The sequence below is a fragment of the Python bivittatus genome, unplaced genomic scaffold (genome assembly GCF_059951505.1).
Source record: "Python bivittatus isolate LINGU-HERP-01145 unplaced genomic scaffold, Pbiv_v1 ctg000960_np1212, whole genome shotgun sequence".
Classification (NCBI taxonomy): Eukaryota; Metazoa; Chordata; class Lepidosauria; order Squamata; family Pythonidae; genus Python; species Python bivittatus.
The window spans coordinates 5,969,663-5,988,385 of NW_028277124.1; the positions used below are offsets into that span (position 1 = coordinate 5,969,663).

The 18,723-nt window shown below is 43.7% G+C and overlaps 1 long non-coding RNA gene across 3 annotated transcripts; it reads left to right on the forward strand.

Annotated features, from left to right (window-relative positions):
• Nucleotides 1–675: 675 nt before the first annotated feature.
• LOC112541574 (uncharacterized) lies at nucleotides 676–15,108 on the forward strand. 3 transcript variants are annotated; one of them, XR_003085570.2, is made up of 5 exons: nucleotides 676–1,263; nucleotides 2,020–2,088; nucleotides 2,603–2,687; nucleotides 3,178–3,236; nucleotides 4,470–15,108. It is a non-coding gene; the product is annotated as an uncharacterized LOC112541574 (long non-coding RNA). The 3 variants fall into 3 exon arrangements; XR_003085572.2 differs by lacking the exon at nucleotides 2,603–2,687; XR_003085571.2 differs by lacking the exon at nucleotides 2,020–2,088.
• The last annotated feature ends 3,615 nt before the right edge of the window (nucleotides 15,109–18,723 follow it).

Here is an 18,723-nt window from a genome sequence, read left to right on the forward strand (position 1 = left end):
CTTAAAGCCAGACAATAAACCCACCTCCTCCCCCCAACTTGCCTTACCTTGGATTGTTCTTATTTATTAAGGTAACTAAACTAAACTAAACTAAACTAAACTAAACTAAACTAAACTAAACTAAACTAAACTAAACTAAACTAAACTAAACTGTTCCCTGCCGGCAAGGGATACTTCTCAAACATGTGTATAGATCCCTCCGTTTGTCTTTTTAAAAAGGTGAAATAAACTTGAATATTTTTACTTTAGCCCTCACATGCTCTTGTCGCGAAGCAAAAGAAAAGACACCCCCTAAAACAGGGTGAGGCGCGCATCCCGCCTCCCCAATGCAGGACTCAGGGCTTCTCCGCCCGCAAGGACACACACGTTGTGAAGCAAAGCGGAAAATGTGTGTTCATTACCACATAAAAGGCTCCCGTCGCGAAGAAGAATGGAGGTCCGAAACGGGAGTGATCGGGAGACAATGGGCTGTCAATGGATCGCTCTAACCTGGCTGGTCCCAGCGCGCCTGCCCCATTGTGCCACGCTCGTTTTAAACTACTTAGCCGACTCCCCCTCCGCTGATCTCGAACGATAAGATATACTTCTGCCAGAAGACATTAAAGGAAAAAAAAAAAGGGGGGGGGGAGAAGAAAGCAAAAGGTATGGTGGGGTTCGCTGGGGTGCCATTGACAAGCCTGCTGTGGAGTAGCAGTTGTTTCTTTTTACTTTTGTCTCTCCTTGCTCATATTTTCTCCTTAAGCCGTCGGATGGCGGCTCGGTAAAAAAATGGGGTGGTTTACAAAGGACCACATTCATTAGTTCATCTCCATACTTTTTTTTTTTTGAACTGCTGGTGCCTTAAGTCGTCGTGATCTGCGAATAAACAAAATCAGTAAACAAATAATAATAATAAAAACATCTAACTCCAAATTCCAGGAGGGCAAACTTTACGCAGCACGTCATACTTCGGTAAATTTACACAGATATTAGAACGGCTGTTCTTTACCTCTCAGTGTGTGTATATTGTGTGTGTGTGTGCGTGTGTGTGCGCGTGTGTGTTTCCTCTGCTCCTTTTGAGCCATTGTGCTTAACTGAATTTTATAACGCTGATCGATATCTTGGTAAAATATTCATTTTTAAACTAGCGGGCAGTGAAATCTTTGCTTTGTGCTAAAGTCAACAGTCGCTCCAATAAATGCAGCGATGCCTTTCCGCGGAATTGCAGACGGTGAGGTATCTGGCTTGTCATCGCCTCTGCGATCTGCAGCTCTCTGGCATCAGGTAGGGATTTATCGTGGTTTTTAATTGGGGGCATTGTTGTACAAGGAGGAGAACCGTATTTGCTTCCTACTTACTGCTGCTTCCCACTCAGAATCGGGCCCAGAGGAAGAAGGCAACAGCCTCCCCCCCCACCCAAAAAAAAAACTTTCCAGGAAGAAAAGGGTTCCAGTCGAGCTGGTTTAGGGCAGAAACGAATCTGGGCGTCTTTCCCTGTGGTTCCGACCAGCCTTCCTCCTCTCACACACGGGCGCGGACAGGTGCCCAGGGCACAGCACAGGAATGCTGCTCGGTGGCGGCTGGGGCAGGAGCGAAGGAGCGAATTCTCCGCGGCGGCTTCAGCGGCTGCTTTCTTTCTCGAAGACTTTCGCGCAGCTAACTAAGGGAGCGCTGCGGGCCGTGCGGGGGAGGGAGTGACAGCGGGTTTAGGCTATGCAGCGTTACCCAAGAGTAGGGACCAGTAAGCCTAATAGTCTTCCTGGAGCCGTTGTCTGGCTACTGGAAAGAAAACAAAACGTTGGCCTAGCTGAGCGTTTTGTCCTGGTGCAGCCAGCTGTCTTAACAGTAGCAGATTTGACTACTGCAGAGCCGGGCTTGAATTATTCTAAATCTCCCCCCACCCCCGTTTATGTTTGTAACAGCTGGACAATAGTGGCTTTTAGCTATCCTTTTGTTCTTGCAATAGGTACTAGATAACGCTCTCCTCTAGGCATACATACCAACACTGCCTGGATTTTCCTTTTCCTTCTTTTGTTAAAGTTCAAAAGAAACGAGGAAACACAACTGTACACAGGTTTACCCACTGAACGCAATGCCACTTCCTTCCAGGTAAACACAGAACTATCCCAAAATATTAACTTTAATTGGTTTTCTTCATTAAATTATTTTTAACAAAAAATGTGGTGACATTGAATGGACTGGAATGGACAAGACAGCTCCTTTTTATGCCTGCAACAGAGAAGGTGACCTTCTCATCTGGAGAACTTTTTTTGTGAAAACCTACTGCAGAATGGGTAGGAGTCATGCAAGAATGTGGGAACCATTTCCCACTTGTCACTTCCTAGGACAGCCCCAGAGTTTTCAGAAGAATCATCTGGCATGCAATCTAAATGTTAGATCCCTCCGAACGTGTTAGAATACAAGTACTGTTCCCAGCTAGCAAGAACAATTCCATTCCTAAATTACTTATAACATCTAGCTCTACAGTGGTTTAAAAACAGGTGATGTCTGATTGTTTTTTCACTCTGCCTTGAAATTCTTTCTCTCAATACTGCCCAAAGTGTGAAGGGCACTCATTCCATCATCAAAGCAACATGTGTATTGAAGTGCTTTAATCTTGCAGGAAAGGGCAAGATCCAGCTGAAATCACTCACCTCCCCACCCCACTGGCTTCCAGTGAAATCTGCTGAAGTCAATGGAACTCAAAGGTTATTAATTTTATTTCAGTTGATTGTTTCTTAGTCATACAAATTTATTTTGTCCCCAGGTGATCCATGCATATTGTATTATTATTAAAGTTTCCTATTGTAGGGATGGAAGATGGGTGATTTCACACAAAGTTGATCCCTGGGTTGTTGGCTGAGAATCTGAATGATTTGCAGTGAACGTTAGAAAGATCGTATGATGCAACAAGAACTTTGGATCTGAACATTTGCATCAAAGACCAAGGAAGTTGTGTTTGGCAAAGAAAATTAATTTGACAATTGCAAGTTATGCATGAACAGTGAAAAACTAGAGCAAGTAGATGTATTTTCATATCTTGGTGGGATGTTTATAATACATGAGAAATTGGGTGAAAAAAAATTAAGATATGCAAATACTGGCAGAAGGATAGAGTATGTCATCTGCTGAATGTTTGTTGAAAGAAGTGAAAATAGTTGTATGCAAGACTGAGCTTTTGTCCATTTTGTTTTATAGAAGTAAGAATCGGATATATCAACAGAAGCATAAAAAGAAGTTAAATGCAGTGAAATGAGGTACTTAAAAAGTGTATGGTAAAACAAGGCGAGATAGAGTTGAAAATGAATGAGTGCTGAATGAATGTGGGCTGAATACAAAAGTGAGTGACCAGCATGAAAGAAGTAGATTGAGGTGGTTTGGTCACACAGAGAGAATAAAAGAGGACGAAATCAAAATCAAAATACAAAAGAAAAATAAACAGGTTGAGAAGGGATGACCAAGACAGTAGCAGTTGGATGGAGCTTATGAGACTCTGCAAAAGAGAGAGATGAAAAGTTTTAAGAACAAAAGGCAATGTAGGAAGTACTGTATGGACTGGAAAAACAAGGATGGGTTGCTTGTATGGACAGTGAATGGTGTAATCAACTTGATTTAGCTGTATTTCTTTTTCTTTAATTTCTTTGGGTTATTTCTTATTCCCTTTCTACATTTTGTGTAATGCAATGTGTGTGTGTGTGTGATATTCTGCATTACACAAAATGCAGAACACACACACACACACGCACCTTATTTCTTATTCCCTTTCTGCATAGATGTATGTATGTATTTATGTAGTATGTATGGAATAAAGCAGAACCATAGGGATCCCCCTTGTCTAGGGTCCATACCCTGCAGTGGCCAAAATCAAAGCAAAACTACCCTCCCTCCATTCTAGATATGATTCTCATGCTGCTTCTGGGTGAAATTATCTTTTGGTGGTAATTTTACCATTTGCAAAAGGAATTAACAGCAAGCCATAAACAGGCCTCCTTGCTTAATTAGAATCTCGATTTCCTGGGTATATTTCATGCCTCGCCGACTTCGACCTTTAAAGTATCTCCCCTACGTTTTTCTCCAGACTAAAGAATCATGTCGCATTTTTCGGGGGGCGTGGGGGGCGGAGGAGAAACCTTAGAAAGGGCAGGAGATCCGCCTGGGTTCCTCCGATGGCTAAAGAGAGCGCAGGACCTTCTCCTCGGGACCCGGCTGCGTGTGAGGTCTGCCTCGGAGGGCAGGCTCTTAAGAGCCTTCGCGTCCCTCCAGATTGGGCCTGAAGAGGAAAAGGGCGGGGGATTTCCTCATCTGATTTCCCCTCCATCTAAATTGACGCGACAGCTTATATTTCCCCAGCAAGATGAGATCGCTGCAGGACACACACCGAGGCTAATGGTTTTTCAATAATTAATACTGTCCCCGTCACTGGTAATGCGGCCTCTCGGATTTGTCAATTACTTGTCATTAAACGAATGTCTACCCACGTCCTTGCTTAGGTGGTGGAGCGAAGGAAGGAAAACAGCTCGCGCCTCATCTGGCTCAGCAGGGGAAGGCCCGCCCAGCGGCTGCGAGGCTCAGGCGAGATTCCCGCAGGAGCCCAGTCCGCCAGCAAACTCCCCAGGAGATTTTATCGGCCAAGTGGGTAATTGGGGGCTTCCTTATCCTTCGGCCTCTTCGACATGCCATGGATTTTTGCTCGACTGTTTGATTGGAAGAAGACAAGCCAACAAGCACACAAACAATGAGCAGGCGAGGCGCCCCAGGAAGCCATCGCTACTTTGAACTAAAGTTGCCAACTCCTTTTATATTTGCTGCTCCTGCGCCTTTAGCAATGCCGAGGAAGGCAGGCTTTCCATCGCCACCATGGCGATTAGGTGACGCCATGAGATCTGTACACCATCAGAGAAGTAAGAACCCAAGAAAAATGCAGCGGCTGTCGCTTTTCCCGCCCTCCAGTTTAGGGTCACCTGCTGTGATTTACCCTATCCAGGCACTGGTAAAGCGGCGGCAGCCGCGGCAGGAAAGTGGCAATCCTATATTTACGCTACCCGAATGATAAAAGTTGCCTCGAGGTCCTCTTTCAGCGGGTTCAGCAGCTCTTCCCCTTTACAGGAGCAGATGGCAAACACACCTATCCCATAAGAGCATGCGCAGAAGGTCATCCTTCCCGCCACCGGGTCTTTGCAGTCCCGGTCCTTCGGCCTCGGGAAACACCGCTAGCCGGGGCTGCAAAGGAGCGTGGCTCTTCCCCAGGTCCCGGGAGTCCTCGGCTCCAAGGAGCTTGGCCGGGGCGGGGCCCCGGCTCCCAGGCCTCCCTTGCAAGTAAGAGACAAAGCGAGCAGCTGCACCTAACCGCGCAGCTTTGCTCAAGCCACAGGGACCGGCCTGCCCTCAACGACGCCAGGCGGCCTGGCGCGCCCGTTCCGGATTCAGCGGCCGGAAAGACAGCTAAGCCTCTCGGCGGCCGCATCCGCGCGTCCGGGTGGCGATCCGGGAACCCTCGCGCCTGGACCGCTGCAGGCCCCTTCGAAGTGCTGCTTTCTCTTTTTGGCGGGCTCATGCTCCAAGCTTAGAGCCGCAGCTGCGGAGAGTCGCCGGGAAGGCGGGGGGAGCTCGCGTGGAAGCCTTTTTTCGGCGCAAGGGGAGGCCGCCGGCCAAAGGACCTCGTGCAGCAGCCCAGAGGCGGGGCGCCCTTGCTGGCGAAGACCACCCGACCCCGCGGGCCAAGAAGGCGCCTTCTGCTTCTTGCCCGGCGACCGCGGGTGACTCCCCGCCCTCTCGCTTGTGCGCTACCACGGCGACTGTTCCTCATTGTCCGCACTGCCCGTCGGCGTTTGCTTTCCCTCTCGGTCTGGTCGGGCCTGTTTGGTATCTTACGGCAAGGCCCTCGCATTTCCCCCTTTTCTCTTTGGGGCGAAATCTCTCTGCTCTGGTAGAACCTCTTTTAACTGCGGGGCTTGGGAAGACTTCGGAAGCGTAAAGAATTCACAGGCGCGGAGAAATGGGAAAGGCGCTGGGCTGTCCCGCGAGCCCGTCCACAAATCTATGGGCAGTCAGGCTACTGCCACCTGCGAGACAGAAAATGTCTGAAGGATGTGGAGGAGGGAGCATCAGAGCGATGCTACAGTTCTAAAAAATAAAACAGCCAGAATATAGGGCTACTGCAGAAGGAAATGAGCTGGTCGCTAGGATTCGTGTGGCTGCGGGGGATGGTAGTGGAAAATCGCAGCTCTCTTGAGTTATGCAGCACTGGGATGATTTCTCTCTCGCTTTCAATTTCTCTTTCTCTTTATTCACCCAGATACGGAGCCTTGTTCCAAAGGCAACGTTGTCCAAAGAGGAGGCCTGGAGCAGAAACAAATAATAACCTCCCCCTCCCTGAGCCAGGCTATGTATATTCGGTCAGTTAAGAATAGAGCCGCTGCTTGCTTCTCTGTCCCGAATTCCTCCATTCAGAGTTGCAACAGAAGGGCAGAAATCATCTAATTGTGCGCCCTTGTTTTCTCCTCGTCTTTTCCCCCTTTACTTCCCTTCCCTTCCCAAAAAATCCCGCCCCACCCCCTTCTCTGTTGTGAGCCTGGTAATGACATGCAAGGACCGGCTGAAAGACAACCAGACATCAAAGCACAAAGCAAATGACATTTCCCCCACGTTGATAAGAAAGTCACACTCCGAACTTTCTTTTCCTTCTTAAAAGGGACTCCGCCATCCGAAAAGGTGGCATTTGGGGGTCATGTTATGCAGGTTGTGTAGGTTCTGCACAATCCCATTTATAAAGAGACCGTGTCCAGCAGGACCTCAGAAATGTAAGGAATTTGGGGACCAAACAACATTTATTGGGGATAAGAGAGCGTATGTCTATGTGTGTGGGGAGGGGGGCGGGCAGGCGGGTGGAGAAGACACACATTTGGAGCTGAGATGGGACTAATTATCGAGATAGAGAACAAGGAGCTGGAACACCCAAGTCGAAGTGAGCTCGTCTCCCGGGAGACTGATGGAGACCTATTTTACAAGCTGTAATTCCGCTTTAGATGCTTGCAAACTAAAGTCAATTCACACCCTCTTCTTTATTCTAGAAATATTCCTAATCCTGCAGTTCAAGCGGGAATCCTCTGGCTTCTTCCCTCCTAATATTAATCTAGAAACTTCATGAAAGGAGGCTTGATTACGGGAGGGTGGAATCACTTTCCTTCCCAGTTTAACTACCTCGGCAACGTCTAACCTTCCGATGAATAGATATTAAACATGGAGAAACATCCTGCGCAGTTCTATGGTCTCTTGATCTGTTATCCGTTTGACAGGGTCATAGCCAATTAACAGTGTGGGGAACCCCTCATATATTTAAAACAAAAGCAAAGTGAGAACACTGCTTTTGATTCCAGCATTTTTCAGGCAGTACTTTGGAGTGAACACTTGGACATTTTCCTTTGATTTTGTCTTAATGCTTTATTTATATTTATATAAAGTAAAGTAAAATGGAATGATTCATGTGGATGCAACTAATGTAAAAAATGAATACATCTTTTTTATTGCCAAGACCTAGACTGCTTTACAGTACATTGCAGTAGGTTCTGTGGACAGCTGGTTAAGTAATCTGATCATATCTATGCTCACTTAAAAGTAAGCATCCTTGTTTTCAGCTGTAAATATAGTTACAAGACTTGAACTCTTAGTTGGGTATAGTTTTTAGGTTGGAGTTGTGTACCTTTGTACTGCATTGCTATTTTTGATTAACAAAATCAACAAAAAGAAGTGACATTCATGTTGTTTAGAAAATAATCAAAATGCTTGCCTTCTTTTAGAATCTTTAGCCTTCCTCTGATGGTTTAAGCCTTGCCACAGCATAAATAGGCAATTTAATTTCATTGATACTTATGGACAGTTGGCTTAGTTAATTTGATAAGACAGAAAATAATGATAAATGAAAGAGTACGCATGCAAGTATGTATTCAGAAATCAGCAGATCTGCATCTCTTATTTTTTAATACAACAAAAATAAAATACTTGGCCAGAAACAATAATTGAGGAGTACACACAGTATGAGTTCTAAAGGCGGGGGCAGCATTTGATTACATCGGGGTATTGACATCTTCATTCTATTTTCCAAATCTTTGATAGGTTAACATGTAAATAGGAAAAGTAGAAAATCATTCTCTCTCAGAAATGAGGCCATACCAAACCAGCCCTTAACTAATAGAGACCATTCCATTTTTTAAATAGAAGTAATAAAAGTTTTCTCTTCTATGGGGCTTTATTTTTCATCTCTCCTTCTCTCTCCAGCCTTGCATCTTTCCTTTAATTTGTTGCCAGTTCTTCAACCACTAGAGATATGCCTCTAGCAACAGCTTGATCTAGAGCAAGCTATTAATCTCTCTCTTTGCTGCAGATCACACTGCTGTTAAAGGCACAGCTGCAGAGTTCAGCTGAAGAGTTGGTGGTGGGAATCCCAGGCCCATGTGAGATTAAATGTTGATGACCCTTCCAAATCCAGGTTTTTGGATTAAGAGTAGCAGGCAACATATTAACTCAGAAGTTCAACCATATATATAAACGATATGTAAAGTCTTATAATTAACTTTCCTGCTTCACAATGAATAATTGACTCACCACAAGGATTCTGGATTCAATTTTGTAAGGTCTCCCTTTGCCATGTTGTCCATTTGTACTACAACTATATGCTTCTGAACTATATTACCTGAATTAATTTGGAAGAATATTCCACAAAAATCAGTAAACATTTCTAAGTAATACTTTAAAATTAAGCCAACTATGCCAACTTTCTTACCTGTAAAATAGAATTCATCCAATATGTTTGTTCCCATAATTGCTTTCTTACCATATTTCCTACATGCACAGAACACTGGCAGCAATCCAAAGTCCATTTATCTGGGATTAAACCTTACTGATCTCAATGGGACTTGTTTTTGAATAAATATGCCTGGGATCCCTTTTCGCTGGAAAATCTTAACTTTTCCCATAATCTAAAACTCCAAGGTTGGTGTGGGAAAGGAAGAGATGCCAGCCACAAATGGAGGTCTGACATAGATTTAAGAGCCCAGATTTGTTTCAGAGGTCAACAAAGTAATCATCAACAGCCCCTTTGTGTTTAACAGGATTACTTAAAGCTTGAACAGGAGTGAAGTCTAGATTATAGTGGCATTGTAGCCGAAACTGGCATAGCAAAAAAACTGTGGCATCTTAAATGCTAACACAATGACAATAAGATGAGCTTTCATGGATGGACCAAAGCTCTTTTTGTTAGATGTATGAGATATCATCCCAAATTGGCATGTGGGACTATCTGAGCGTAGAAGGAAAAAGAGTGTAACAGCAGTGAAATCGAACAGGAATGATATGCAAGAAATGCATGCAGTGAGAATTATGTTAATTATTATATTGGTGTAAAATACAGCCAAAAAGATGATTGAACTAAAAGAGACATATATGTTTATTGAGACTTATGTGGCTGCCAATTAAATAAGTGGGCATAATACTTTGTAATCTGATGTCCAGCATTATTGCTACTATAATTTTATTTCCAGTTACTGAGATCAAGGGGAAAATGCACCTACTTTTGAATCTTTAAAGCGTTCTTTATTTCCTCAAGTGTATGCCTTGCCGTTTCTGGATTTTTCTCTTTTCTTCCAGTTCTTTCCAACCTGGATGGGAAAATACCAGCTGCTAGGAATTACCTGGTGTTCTGGGTGCTTTAAGAGGCTGATCACTTCACAGTGTGTCCAATCAAAAGTCTGTGGGCCTGCAGACAATTTTCAGGACAGCCAGGCACAACTCAGGGAAGAAGGGCAAGGCAATTATTTAAAAACAGTTTAGATAAAGGCATGGAATCAAGAGGTTTGGGTAGCTGGAAAATAGCATTTGATAGAAAATGTTTTTGTCTTCATAACTATTGTCTTAGAAGCATCTTTTTCTTTTATATAAGCAATTAGCCAGATTTTTTGATGCAGGTGTGGTAAGTGAAAGCCAAGGAGCTAAGGGGAGGTTTGAGTACTTCAGTAAAATAGGTTTTTAAAGAAAAGCATAAGCAATCTTTAGTTCTAAGAGTTTCAAAATATAATTATTTCTTTTAAGATCACACCCACCATAAACCTGCCAAATGATGATTGAGCAGCATGACCCTTCAGATATGGGGTTCCAATTTCCACTGATCCCTCCAACAAAGTCTGGATTCTCCATCCCAGGAGAATTCTCATCCTAATTCCTTATTCATAGGAACATTCAAAAGGCTGCTCAATTAGTAGATATAAATCTAAAGTTTATATAATGTTGGGCTTAAAATGCATATTATATGTCTTTGCAACTTTTGCCCTTCAAGATAGACAATAATTCAATGTAACCATTTGCAGTTTTCTAATGTCTACCATCACATATCAAGAAATCCTCTCCCACTTAAATAGACTCTTCTGAAAAATGGTGACTTAGGCATGGGCACAGGGATCTGTGTTCCAAGAATTTAAGGATGATGCGCTGGGTAATACTCTTATTTCCGCAAGAGAGTCTCATTACTGCATCTCTCTCAAACCTGCAAGGTTGCCTTTGGACAAGCCATAGATAGGCCAGGTCTGAATCCAACGTTCTTGAGCATAATCCCTCATGTCAGTTCTGCAGGGGTCACTGATTGTGCATTTGGGTTGCACTAGTAATTTAGAGACTGAAATATTTGAGGAGAGAAAGAACTTGATAGGTCAAGCTGTGACCTCCCAACTGTGTTTGTGAACCTAATTGGAAGTAAACAAGATGTGGGTTGCAGTTAAGGAGAGCAGACTGAATTCTTTCCAGTACTTAACGAGGCTGCAGGCCTATCCTTACCTTGGAGTAAGTGCCATTGAGCGAGTCGACCAGCCTGCGATGGTCCCCCAAGGAGGGATCGCCGCGCGCCACCTTTTCCGGCCCTTGGCAAGAGTTTCCCTGCCCCCGGCCGCGAAAGACTCCCCTTTCACCGCGGATCAACCAATGAAACCTGCCCCAAGGCCCAAAATAAGACGCCGAGCCTGCCTTCGTGCCATCAAGCTGCTGGAAGCCATTTATCTCAGGTGCCTTTAACCTGTAGTCAAAACGTGCTGCCAGACTCATTTAGGGAGGTCAGCTCGGTAACCTGAGATGAGGCTCCACTGATGGTTGAGAGCGCCCTTCAGATTCCACCCTTGCTTGGTAAACAAGGCCGAGGAACTGCCCTCCCTGCCTTCCGCCCCACGGAGCCACTTGCAGCGAGCGAGCACCTCGCCTTATCTCGGAGGTCGCGCCTTCTTCAGCGTCTCGGGCGAATTCCTAGGCACCGGCGGGGGAGGGAGGCAGGGACGCGAGAGAAGAAGCGAGGCGGCGGGCCCGGAGCCCTGGCGGATGGCCGTCCCTGAAGTTCCGGAGGTCTTGAGCTGGCTCTTGCAAGATGGCTGAGCAGGCCATCTTGCAAAAGAAGCGCTTAGCGGGTGCCGGCGCCTGCGGGCCTGTGGAGCCGCGCGTACCTGGATCCGGAGAAGCCGGCGAAATTGAGCTGCGATCCCAAGGATTTAGGCTTGGCCCAACTTTGCCAGCCTAAATTACAAGAATATGAATTCATTTTACTTCTGCCCGGACCGCCCTGTATTTTGCGAAGGCTTAATACTAATTAAGGCTGTTAATCGATTGAAGAGTTTGTAATGGATTAATCCCCAGCGTTTAAATCTATACATTATAGTCTTATATCTAGAAACATTTGCAAACTACCCAAACATCAGTTAAGATGGCTTTGAGATGATAATTAATGGTGCAACCTCATCAGTGTAGATTTGGTTATTGGAAATAATGTCACCTTGAACTGAGAATTTCTCAACAGGCATGCTACACAAAGAAAATATAACACTCTTTAAAAAATGGCTTCCCATTTTTAATATTTTTTAGATCTTCCTGGACAAGTTCAGTAATCTTCCTCACCCAATGTCAGCAGACCCAGGTCCCACTGAATGCAGGGTGGCCAGGTTTAGACAACAGAGATGCCACTGCCATCCTAGGAAATCAGGCTGGCTTCATGGTCTGTTAGGACAGATGCTGAACCAGGGGTTTGCCTCACGGTTATCTTTGGTGCTTGAGGCTTCCCTTCTGTTGATATGAAAGGATGATGGTGAAGATGTTCCTATGGCATCTTGGAGAGGGGCAAGAGGGATTGAGACCCAAATGTTTTTCTGGGTCAGTGCTTTTGATGAGGCATGGTCTGGCAGAATCCAGTGGCTCTCTACAACAAAGACCTTTGATTCACTACTGGAAGGAAATTCCCAGCCTTGAGTCTTGCCTTCCAATGCAAAAGAAAATGAATTGGAGTCCTGAGGAGCAAAAGTGAAGCAGAAACTTGGAATGAGAAAAGAAAGATAAGGGGAAAGGATGGATGATCAGTGCTCATCTTTTTGCAGTAGAAGAGTACTCTGTTGACAGCAGAAAAGCCATGGTGTTTAATTCCTGTGGTATCACAGGCTGAACTATTTTGATAAAGTAATTGATGGGAGACTAATGACAGAAATACTGACTATGGAATTCAGTCACACTGACTGAAATGAATAAGAGATTCACAATCCAATCTCTAGTTTGGCACTGGATTGATTCATACATTACATGAAGCCATGGTAGAATATTTTAGTTTTCTGAATAAGCCATAGTGGCTAGATTCACCCCATGCACAAATCACCTGATGGCTTAGGGTGGTGATATGTGAACCCAGTCAGAGAGTGACACAAGGTTGCAATAGACCAACTAGTAGCCCAATTAGCTCAGTGGGGCTTCCATATATCTGTAGACTCTCCAGAGTTTCAGACAAGACTCTGACGCTGAAGAGTGAGCCCAGGACTGTGCCAAGCATCTCCTCCCCAAAGAGATTTGCATTAAAATTGCTTTAAGATGCCTTCTAAATAAATGCACATCAGGGTCAGCCCTGTGAATCCCTAAGAAGGGCTTTTTGTGTTTGCAGATGTGGCAATGGGGAAGAAGGCTGCCCCATTTCCCAGATGATGGAACTACAAGGCTTAAGCTTGGTTCCAAGTTGGAAAAGTCTCCATCTGGCATGATCTGATGTGAAGGAAGATCACAGATGTAAAAGCTTTGAAGCAAGTTACATACATGCAGCTCCTGATAATCCTAAAGGCAGTCATAAGAGCAGCTGCCCTTACTGAGAACCCACATTCTGACCTCCACACCACCTCTACCACTGGTCTTTCCTGACACTCAAAAGTCACACCTCCCCAAAATGGCCAACAGAAACCAAATCTCAACCACCAGGCTCCTTCCTTCCCCTTTCAAGATCCTTCTTCATGCAGTGTTGTTAGGGGGAATCCTGTGGCCAGACTCAGCTAGTTCAACTCTTCCCCCAGTATCTTGATGCTGTTCCAAGTGCTTTGCTGGGTGAGGGTTGGGAAAGATGGCTACTGTTGATGGAGGGCCCCAGAGTTGGCTGGTTAGTTGTGGTGATGTTAGGGGACTATTGGGCAGTGTTACAGCTGACTGCATGTGTTAGTGCCATTACCTGGCTGGAACACCAGATATTGCCTACTAATCTGAAGACCTACCTATGGTCAAAAAGCAGATACTTAGAAAGCTAACCTCTGCCACTAGCTCAAAGTCAGAAGGGAGGCTGGATGCTAGCATATGCCAGCCCAGCCCTAGTCTAAAGACCACTATTTTGAAGGGCTTTGAGGGACTTGAGAGAAAGACACGTCTTGGTTCAGGGGAATATACTTTTGTTTTCCAAAACTATTTCCAGGAGAAGCTTATCAATAGCACTGTCTGAGACACCTGGTTCAACTTCTCAGAAAAAGCCTATTTGTTACTGGTTCAAGACTAGGGAATGCAGTGAGGCAGTGACAAAAAGGCTCAATGTTTACTGTAGAAACCAAGCATGAAATTGAATGTTAACTATTTCAGAAAAAAAAATGCAAATCCAATTGAAAACAAAGAGGCAAGAACGATTTAGAGGTATCAGCTTATGAAGCTCCAGTCGAAATGTATTATTGAAGTTTTGCCTGTGGGATTTTGAAAAGACAGTTTTACAAAGCAGGCGCAGCCAGAAGAAATGTGAACTTAAATAATCCATAAAAAAGAAAGAACATTGCATGTTTCAAATAACGCACACTGAAGTCTCTTGACTTAACTAAGTGAAACGGAGGATCTTGTTAACTCTTTCACTTACATATCAATAGGGCAGGATTTTTTTCTGTGACATTAAATAAAGTTTGAAGAGATCACCAAGAGATGCAAATGAAAAAGTCTCCTGGCATCTTAAAAGAATAACGTATTCATCACTGCCTAAGTCGGAGGCCATTTTATTTGGTCAAATACCCAATCTGATGAAGTGGACTCCAGGATCAGATACAGGTAGCAAGCATCCTTTCATTGCTGGCGGATTTACTAACTGTGGCTGCTAATCTATCTACCCAATGTGGAAAACTGACAACATATGCCTTATTTCTGAATAAACATGAATAAGACCAAGTTGCATATTATTTTCAGTTTTTAGTAGTTCTCATTTAGTATTGTTAAGTTGCGCCATTTTGGATCAGCTCTTCCCTCTAAAGCTTGTTTCAGTTGAAGTGTTGCTTGTCAAGCCAATATTGGTATCTGTTATACTATTTCAGTGGCACAGAGATGTCCTAATGCTTGGAGTGCCAAAATGGCCTGTTATTCTTTATGAACCTGTACAGTAAGGAGCATTGTACCAGCTATTGTCTCAACATATATCAATGTTCTAAAAACAGAAAGATAACTAAAATTTAGGACAGCCAGTAAGGAAACTTGCTTTCCAATAAATCATACAACCAACAATTTAGAGATTGGGGATCACTCTAATTATGATGTTGACGGGATTTGTGTGTGTGTGTGTAAGCATTGCTCAAGATCACCTTTCCTTAACAATCCGACCAATGTGCAAGTTAATTTGATAAAGGTTCACTAATGTATTGTCTTCCTCCTCCAGCCTCCATATAACTAGCAGGGTGCTTAACATTGGATCATGCTTGCTTCTTGGATTGTGAGGATAGTACCTTATACAGTACAGTACTTATGTAGGAACAATCCTCATTGAATTTACTAGGGGGCAAATTACTTCTGGGCGGATATACATAGGGGCATGCTGTATATTCTGTTGATTTCAGTGGGTCTTTTTAGAGGGGATGCCCTTGGGATCTTCAGGAATTCCTTGTATTTATTGTGATGAATAATTTCCCTAAAACATTATTTCATGTTGAAATAATTAGTTATTGAATCCTTCCCTCATTTAATGACTATATTTTTAATAAAAATTTCTTTGAGAGATACTTAAATTCAAACAGGTTTGGATCCATATAATATCCATTTAGTTTCAATATAAGATTAATTCAGTCCTTAAGCTTATCATTAAATGTAGACCACATAAAAACATATTGCTTCATCCTCTCTTTTTAAGAATATGAAGAATTAAAAATGCAGATAACAGTCATCAAGTCCCTGCTGTAATCCCATGTAGTTCTGAATGTCTAAACTTTGAGAAAGAGGAAGGACATGAAAGATGATGGAGAAAAAAGAAAAACGGTCACAAATTAAATATAATTGTAAGAAAGCAGTTATATACAATATATAGAGGATTGAGTTTATACACTGTTGTATACAAATACTAGTTCTGAATGAAGAGAGTACTCTTTCTATAGAGAAGGCATATGCATGTACTTAATTACTAACATTTGTAATTTGCCCTGCTCCCCAGATTCTGACATACATGCCAGAACAGCTGCAGTTTTAGAAGGAACACTTCCTTGGGGATAGCATCTGACATCCATGAATTTCTGAAGGTGCTTGGATTAAAGATAATTATGACCTAAAAGAAATAGCTTATTAAAACAGCAACAACAATTTAGCACTGGCAGCCAACAGCTCTCTAGGACTTCAGGCCTGGTTTTTTCCCCCCATGCCTGCCTGAAGATGCCAGAATGAAACCAGGGACTTCTGCAAAAGTTTCCTGGGGCTGCCCAAAAGCATTAGCCAGTTCTTATGCAGCACCCCTTTTATTTCAGTTTAGGTTTCAGCACAATACATCTAGAAGAAGACTGGCTGTTGTGTGTGCCTGGGATCAAGGCACTTGTCACATGCTACAGCAGGAGAGCACCTCCCCCAGTTACCAGAATCTGGACTTTTCACTTGGCAATCAGTATAGCTAATTCAGTTAAATAGTGTCCATTCACCCCACCCACCCCTGGGTTCTCTCTGATTTCTCTTTAACTGTTCTCAGGAGACTTAGCCTCAAGTATCTTAACTGGTGACAGTGATTTATAGCTGAATTTAATTTAATTTATCTATCAAATTAGATTGAGTGGCACTGTTAATCTTTTACACAGTGTTTTATATGTTAGATTTTTATGACCTCTTCTTACTGATAGGAGGAACAAGGAGATCTGTCTCTTGTCTGGGCTTTGACACTTGAGACTGCAAGCAATGCCTCAGGCATTTGGTATCTACTAACTTGGCCCACTTTTTTTTAAAAAAGTTATTTGATTATACTAAACTAAAAATATAAATACATATGTTATAAAAGGAGCAACACATCTCAGAACTGATAAGCTTAGGAATCTTTAAAGGACTTAGCAATTTTAAAAGGAAAAGAGGGGCTGGAAATTATAAATAGAACTCCAAAAATGTTATAGTGTTTGAAAGCCTTGTCTCTTAGTTGAAAACATTAATTCACATAACATATTAACAATCCATTGCTACAAATCACATGTAGATTTCTCTTCCCAATGTTGTATAATTTTTTTAGTGAATCTCCATGCCTGAAGAATCTATAATTCTTGATATTTTAATAAATACTAGGGATATAGCCAAAAAGAACATAAATCTTTAACATACATTGCTTGATCCAGAGTCATGCTAACAATCCTGTTGATGTCAGTTTAAATTGCAACAATAATGGGACAAGCTCAAATCATATGAGTTGATGTTCCAACTACTAAATTATCATCATCATCATCATCATCTTTTTTCTTTCAACGATCGCTTCTAGAGGAGACGATCTTTAGAGTGACATCTTCGCAATCCGTCGGCTCGAGTCATTCTCCCCCAACCTGGCGTCCTCTGCATGTATTGGATAGCAGCAACAGACCGCTGACTGTGCCCGCTGCAGGCGATGGGTACTGTAGTCGAAGACACGTGGAAAGGGCACCAGGTTGGGGAAAGATGGGCCTTGACTATCGGAAGACTCTCTCTGTCCCAGAGAGCAAACCGCTCTTATTTCTTCTCATCGCTCGCCCACTGCGGAAATAGCTTCTTTCTAGCAATCCGGCCTTCCTTGTTTACAGGCTAAATCAACTTTCGAGTGTTTTCTAGGAAGTTCTCTATTGACTTTTCTCCCCCGCCATTCCCCGCCCTGAAATTAGGGGAAAATAGTTGCTTTATCAGCCTGCACTGTCCTAAGTAGCCGAGCGAACAGCGACTGCCCTGCTTTTGGCTCCGCCGCCGCTCAGACTCGCGAGCGAGGAAAGCGGGCACCGCGCTACGCCTGGCGAGCTGAGCGTTTGGCATTCGGAGTCAGTCCTTTGTCTGACCTCAAACCCCGCAAAGGCGACTCGAATCCGTCCAGCCAAGCCTTCGCGGCGCGCGCGGTTCCTACTCAGGGCCAAGCTTTGTGCAGAGCTGCAGAGTGTTAATCCCATAAACGCGATTTAATTACCAGGAGGCTAACTGGGAGCCGCAATTGGTTAACTCATTAGCAGCTGTTGGCTTGACGTCCGCCGCGCTTCCCGCCTTCCCCAGGCCTCGGGGAGCGGGGAGGATAACCGAGGGAGCGGGCTGGGGTGCCCGCGGGAGAGTCTGAAAGGAAAAGGCTCGCGTTTGAACGGGCCCGTTTTACGGTGCAGCCGGTCTGGTCTCGGCGGCGCCGGGTTCAGGCCCTGTTGGCCCAAGAGGTAGTGGTGGGACTTTGTCCACCGAAGCAGCAGTCGATTCTTAAGAACTGCTTCTTAAGAATAGAAGGATTTTGGAATCGTTTTTGTAAGGATCCTAATTGGAAAGGTAATGCGGAAATGTTTTGGTTAAAAAAAAAGGCATAAAGGTCAAACAATGGCGTGGCAGATATTTAACCAAAGCTTCCCTCAAAAATGATTGTATTCAAATTTTTTAAAAAAGATGTTAGATTTATCTCCCACCTTTGTTTTGCACTACTCAGGGTGGCATACATGCTTTATAAAGAAGCCTTTATTAAGGAGGATGCTATAAAAAGAAGTAATGAGATGTAATATTATCGCTGTTTCTTGCTTCCTTTTTTCATGCAGTCCTGCCTCAGTATGCATTAACTGATTCTATAGCAAGCTGAAATACATCATTTCAGACTATATCACTAGTTGTAATGCTTCCCCAAGCAGGTAATAAAGAAACAATTTTTCCCCCCCAAAGACATATCTTGTTATGAAGAAAGTGTCCATTTGCCATCTCTCTGGATCCCCAAACAAACTGCATGTGGGACTAACTTGATGAAATGTTCCATTTAAAAACAGTAACAATTCTGTACACAGAAAGTAGCATGTTAAGAATTCTGAGGAGTTCCATCTGTAGGGATTCTACAATAGGGCCTTCTCAGTGGTGGTACCCTTCTCTTGGAATAACTTACATATACAGAGCAGCGCTTCCCTGATGAGTTTCCGCAGAGAGTTGAGAACCTGGCTGTGGGAGAGAGCATTTGGAAGGAGTCAAGTTTGGAGTCTGCCCCTGTTGGATTGTGCCATTTTGGTTTACAATGTTTTTAGTTGGTAG